The 6000-nt window shown below is 39.4% G+C and overlaps 1 pseudogene; it reads right to left on the reverse strand.

The window, feature by feature from the left end:
* Positions 1-4883: 4883 nt before the first annotated feature.
* LOC101599910 lies at positions 4884-5518 on the reverse strand (annotated as a pseudogene).
* Positions 5519-6000: the final 482 nt, after the last annotated feature.

Genomic DNA, 6000 nt, shown 5'->3' on the forward strand with positions numbered 1-6000 from the left:
GCTGGCTCCAAGTCTGCATCCAGGGTGTGGGCATTTCAGCATGGCCCCCACATGGAGACACCCCACCTCCAGTTCCCACTCTGGCTTATCTACTTCTGTGTTGTCACATGTTACCATAGCAAAGTGCTTCTTACAGCCTCAGCTCAGCTGGTGAAGACTTTGAAGGATTATAAATCTCCCTTCTTGCTGCATACTGCTTAGGAAGAAGTCTTACTGTAGCCCTGATTCTGCCTATCCTATTTTGTTGTACACATTTTGCTGAGGGCTCTGAGAAGTATATTTTCTCTTCTGATGAGCTTTTCAGTAGCTTAGATATATGAGAAAGTATGGAAAATAATGTAAACCAGAGATTCTCAGTTCTGTGCAGAGGCAACTGAGCTATGAGTGTGCTGGGATATTATGAATTTCTTCAGTTCATGATCATGGCTGGTTGTGACTCAGTGCTGTTGAGTCCTCCAGGCCAGTTGCATTAAACTCCTAGTAACTTCATGTGCTCATTTACTGTTCTATTAACATTTTATCTTCAATGTGTGATATGAACCACAGATTATTCAGAAGCACTCACATAAGGCATGTGTGTATATAGCAGCTCTAGTTAACACATACAGTCATTTGCTGAGTTTGATTTGGAATGTTTTTTGAGGAAATAAAACACTGAGACAACTAAAGCTTTACTATCACTTCTTACTCTTTTTTTCTTCCATTATGTTCTGAATGTGTTGTAACCCCATAAGCTCATTGCTGAGGATTTGGTCCCCTGCTGTGTTTAGTTTGGGAGGTGGAAGAAACTTTAGAAGGTCAATTCTAGCTAGAAGAAATAGGTTACTGGGTGGGTACATTCAATGGAAGGCGGTATCTTTCTGGTCTCTCTCCACCCCCCATACTACCTCCTATTTATTAGGAGTTTAACAGCCTCTACTACAGGATACTGCCATGTTATAATATTCTGCCTCACTATGGGCCCAGAGCCCCTGGAGCCAAGGACTATGTACTGAAACATCTGAAGCTATGATTTGAAGTAAATATTTTTCCTTTTAGTTAATTATGTTAAGTATTTTTTATAGTGACATAATATCTGGCTAATATACTTACCTCTTCAAAAACTCTAATGTCCTAGAAGTGGTAAACATCATTCTTACGCACATAAAATACTATTGTTACACATGCATGTACACTTAGCAATTTATATTATTGTGTGCTTGTCAACTTTACCTGTTATCTCACACTAGGCATTATTTTACACCAGTTTTTAATTAGGTTTTATGTTTTTGAGATATTTTTTGTGGTTTGCTAAAATTGTAGTTTCTAAGCTTACTAAGATATTGGCGATTCATTGCTGTCTCTTTTTTTTGTGCTTCCTATTTTACCTTGTCTTCTCTTAATTCTATTTTCTCTCTTTACAATGGCTAACTTTAATTGTTGACTGGCTTTGGAATCATGTAGGAGACACATCTTGTGGTTATGTCATTGAAGGTGTTCTCAGAGAAGTTTAACTGAAGGCAGAAGGTATTCCTTGAATGTGGGTGGCACCATCCTTGGTTTGTGAAACTGGGCTGAATCCAAATGGAAAAGAAGAAAGAGCCAGCTGAGAAGTGGCATTCCACTGTCAGTTTCCTGAATCATGCAGAGGGTAGCAAGCTCCATGGAGATGTGGAGAATTCCATATCCTGTTGCATGTTCCTACCATCACTGGAGCCACCTGCCCCCAGGCTTTCCCTGCCATGGTAGATTGTATGCCTTCATGCTGTGAGACAGAGTAAACCCTTTTTCATTTATATTGTTTCTGGCCAAGTATTTGGTCACAGCAACAAGAAAAATAACTAAAACACAACATGACCTTTCAATTAGATTCCATTTTGTTTTTCACTATCTTCTTTCCTTGAAGTGGTTTGGAAGTCACATGTACATGTACATGCCCAGTCTTTTAATGATCCCTACTAAATTTTGACATGAATACTTGATTAGTTTTAATGACCAATGAATAATGTAAGATCTTCAGAATACTTTTTCATCACTGCTTCTGTTCATAATTCATTTAAAACTTGGAGTTACTGGTGTTTGGTATTTCATCATGATATTTTCAAACTCATCTCCAAATTGTAATTACTATTAATTTTACATAATTAAATATTCTTTAAGAATATCTGTTGGTTAGTATTTTTTGCATTGTCATTCCTTACCTAACCATTCTGGTTCTGTTTCCTTTACACTGAAGATTATGCTTTTATATTTCCTTTAGTGAGCCAGTAAGTTGCATAGACCAGTAAAACAAAAAGCTGAATAGTCTTCATTTTACCATCTCAAATTATAGTCAAGTGGTATATAGAATTTCTAGGTTCAGTGCTCTTAACATTCTGAAGACATTTTCCTGTCTCTGTCATTCTAATTATTATTTCTTTGAAAATAATTGTTCTTCCTATGTGTATATTGAGTGCTTTAAAATATTTTATCTGCCAGGCATGGTGGTACATGCTTTTAATCCCAGCACTCGGAAAGCAGAGATAGGAGGATTTCTGTGAGTTTGAGGTCACCCTGAGACTACCAAATGAATTCCAGGTTAGCCTGGTCTAGAGTGAAACCCTTCAATGACCCATTCATCATTCAAATCTTGGTCCTTTGGCTTTGTAGGCAAGTGCCTTAACCACTAAGTCATCTTTCCAGCACCTGTATTTGTTAAGATTTTCTTTGTGCCCTAATATATGGTCTATTTTAGAGAATGTTCCATGTGCTGATGAGAAGAATGTATTTCGTAGCATTTGGATGAAATGTTCTGTAGATATCTTAAGTCCAGTTGTTCTATGACTTCATTTAATCCAGATGTTTTTCTGCTTATTTTTTGCCAGTATGACCTATAGATGAGAATGGTGTATTGAAGTCACACGCTGCAATTGTGTTTGGTATTATCTGTGACTTTAAGTCTCATACTGTTGTTTGATGAAATCGGGAGCACCCATGTTAGGTGCACGTATGTTTAGAATTGCAACATCTTCCTTTTGAGTTGTTCCTGATTAAAGGAACAATCTAAAGTGAACTTCTTTATGTTTCCTCACTAATGTTGGTTTGAAGTCTGTCCTGTAAATTATTAGGATAGCAACCCCTGCTTATTTCCTAGGCCCATTTGCTTGAAATACCATTTTCTATACTTTCCTCCTAAGATAATGTCTGTCTTTTATGGAGAGGTGAGTTTCTTGGAAACAAGAAACAGAACAATCCTGCATTTTAATCCAATCTGCAAGCCTATGTATTTGGTTTGGGGGCATTGAGGTCATTGATATTAAGAGTTATTATTGAAAGGTATGTATTTATTCTTGACATTCTTCTTGTTTTGTAGTGCTTCCTGTTTTCTTTTTACTCTCTTGTATTGTTAGTGAAATATGTTTTTTTTTCTCCTGTTTCCTCATGCGTGTGCTTTCCTTTTTCTACAGTGTAAAGACATCTTCAAGTATTTTCTTTAGAGCTGGCTTAGTGGTCATATATTCCTTTAGCCTGATTTTTTGAGGAATGTCCTTATTTCTCCATTAATTTGGATGGATAGCTTTGCTGGATAAAGTAATTTTGTTACCTTTCAGAACCTGGAATACATCATTCCAAGCCCTTCTGGCTTTTAAAGTTTGTGTTGAGTTATCTGTTGTTATTGTGATGGGCTTGCTTTTATAAGTGACTTACTTTTTCTCTCTATCTGTTTTCAACATATTTTCTTGGGTTTGGTAGTTGGTAGTTTAGTTATAATACAGAGAGGAGAACTTCTTTCCAGGTATTGTCTGTTTGTTGTTCTATAAGCTTCCTGTATGTGCATTGGCATCTCTTTCCCAATTTAGGGGAAATCTACTTGTATGATTTTGTTGAATCAGTTATTATGCTTTTCAAGTGATGTTCTTCTACTATAACCTGAATTCTTATTTTCATACTTTCATGAATATCTCAAAATTCCCATTTATACCTACTTATTAGCTTGTCTTTCTCTTTGTTAGACTATATTAGGTCTGCCACCTGGTCTTCTAGTTTAGAGATTCTGTTGTCTTCATCCATTCTATTTGTTATAATTTCTACAGAGCTTTCATTTGTGTTTTCATTTCTAATCTTTATGATTGGTTTTCTTCAGTATTTCTATTTCCTTATTCATGCCATGATCTCCTTATTTCATTAAGTTGGTTTCCCATGTTCTCCCTTAGGAGTTTGTTTTCATCTTTGATTTCTTCTTTGGTTTCTTTGAACATAGTTATAATCATTCTTTTGAAATCTTTTTCAGGCATTTTGTCTAAATCAGTCTCACTGGAGGTCATTTCTGTTGGATTTTTTTTTTTGTACTTTCAAAATAGGTTTTAATCATACACTTTATATACAAATTGCTATACAGTCATCTTATCAGAGTGAAATAGTAAGTGAAAGGTAGAAAAAAAAACAGCTGGCACCTTCCCCTTAGTGAAGTATCAAAGCATTGCTCCTTGCACCCAAATAGCAACAAAGTGAATGGACAGTCTATACACAGGCTATGGCAGGCACAGTAGTAAACTGACTCCCGAAGGCCCGAGGCCTCAATGATCACCACCCAGATTGGTTCTGTGGGAGAACTAAGGAACATGAAGACCAGAATCTTCTCACAAACCTGGGAACTCATAAAAACGTGGTTCTGGATTCATTAAAACTGGCTTATGGTAGTGTAGCTCAGCTTCTTTTATCCCCAGTCAGTGCTGAGCTAACCCGCAAGTGAAAGCATGAAGATGTTTAAGGTGTTAATAAGCTGTGTCCATACTGCACTAGGTAAGTGAACACTTTGTTTCTGGATACTCTGCTTCCAGGTACTTGAATTGCATTTCCAGGCCCTCAGTACTCGGGCAGGGACAAGCAGCTGGTAATGTGATGCGCTCTTGGCTCATTTGGAGTTACTGGAATCGAGATTCATAGAGGAGCTCGGCAGCCTTGTGTGTGCCCTGCTCCTGCCTGCCTCCTCTGCCACCTGCCTCCTCTCCAGCCGTCAGCCTCAGCGGGGCGACTCTCTGCACCCGGTACTGTGCGCTGCAGGAACACGCCTGTGGCTGTAGCGCTGCCTCCAGGAGCGAAGCCTTCTGCGAGAATCTTCACGATACAGATGTGTGCAATCTCAATTTCATCGAGGCTGTCCCCACCCAGAATCAAGCATCTCTGAATTTCCAAAAGCTACAAGGAAGGTGGCTCCACTTAAGAGCACCTTGAGCTGCTTGTCATAGAACTTGGCCTCCCTGTGGGGTACCAGGGCGCACTTGGCACATTGCCTCAGGGGGTCCACCAAGCACAGATGCGGAAGGGGCACCTTCTGGCTGCAACACCTGTCGCAGAAGCACTTCCCACACCGGCGGCAGTGGTGTTTTCTGGTGATAAAGTCAAACTTGGCATCGCACTCCATACATCTTGGACACTCCTTGTCCGGGATCCAGGGCAGCTTCTCCAGGCCAAACGGGCTTCCGAAGGCGGGGTGCTCTGGCTCCATGGGCAGGCCGCTGGGGGAGTGTACCCGCTTCTTGGTGTCCAGAGGTGCTGCCACCCCCAAGACATGTCATGCTTCAGCCCCTCATGCCGCAGTAGGATTTATGATTTTTGGTGCAATTATATTGTCTTGACTTTTTTGTATTTGTGTTATAAGGCAGAGATTTTTCTATCTTGGGTTAATTTGATGCTGGGTTTTCTAATTATCTGCAGTGTTCTTAGCTGTGTAAATCTGACCTTATGTATCTTCAGGGCAGGATCTTAAGGGGCCAGGTGTGGCTTTGAAATGGCTCCCAGAGTAACAGCAGAAGTGATCATTGGTGTTGGGTTTGCCTACTATGTAAGCAAAATACAGGCAAATTCTAAAACTCAACTAAACAATATACATATTCAATCAAAACCAGCACAGAGTATTTATGCAAGAGTGGGTATTAAAGCAAAGAGATAATCTAACAAAGTCAAAGTCCCTAAGGGTGTGTTTTGCTCCACACCCTTAATCCTGTCAACTGGGAGGCTGAGATTTCTGGTCTGTAAAGG

This window comes from Jaculus jaculus, chromosome 1, assembly GCF_020740685.1.
Source record: "Jaculus jaculus isolate mJacJac1 chromosome 1, mJacJac1.mat.Y.cur, whole genome shotgun sequence".
NCBI classification, from domain to species: Eukaryota; Metazoa; Chordata; class Mammalia; order Rodentia; family Dipodidae; genus Jaculus; species Jaculus jaculus.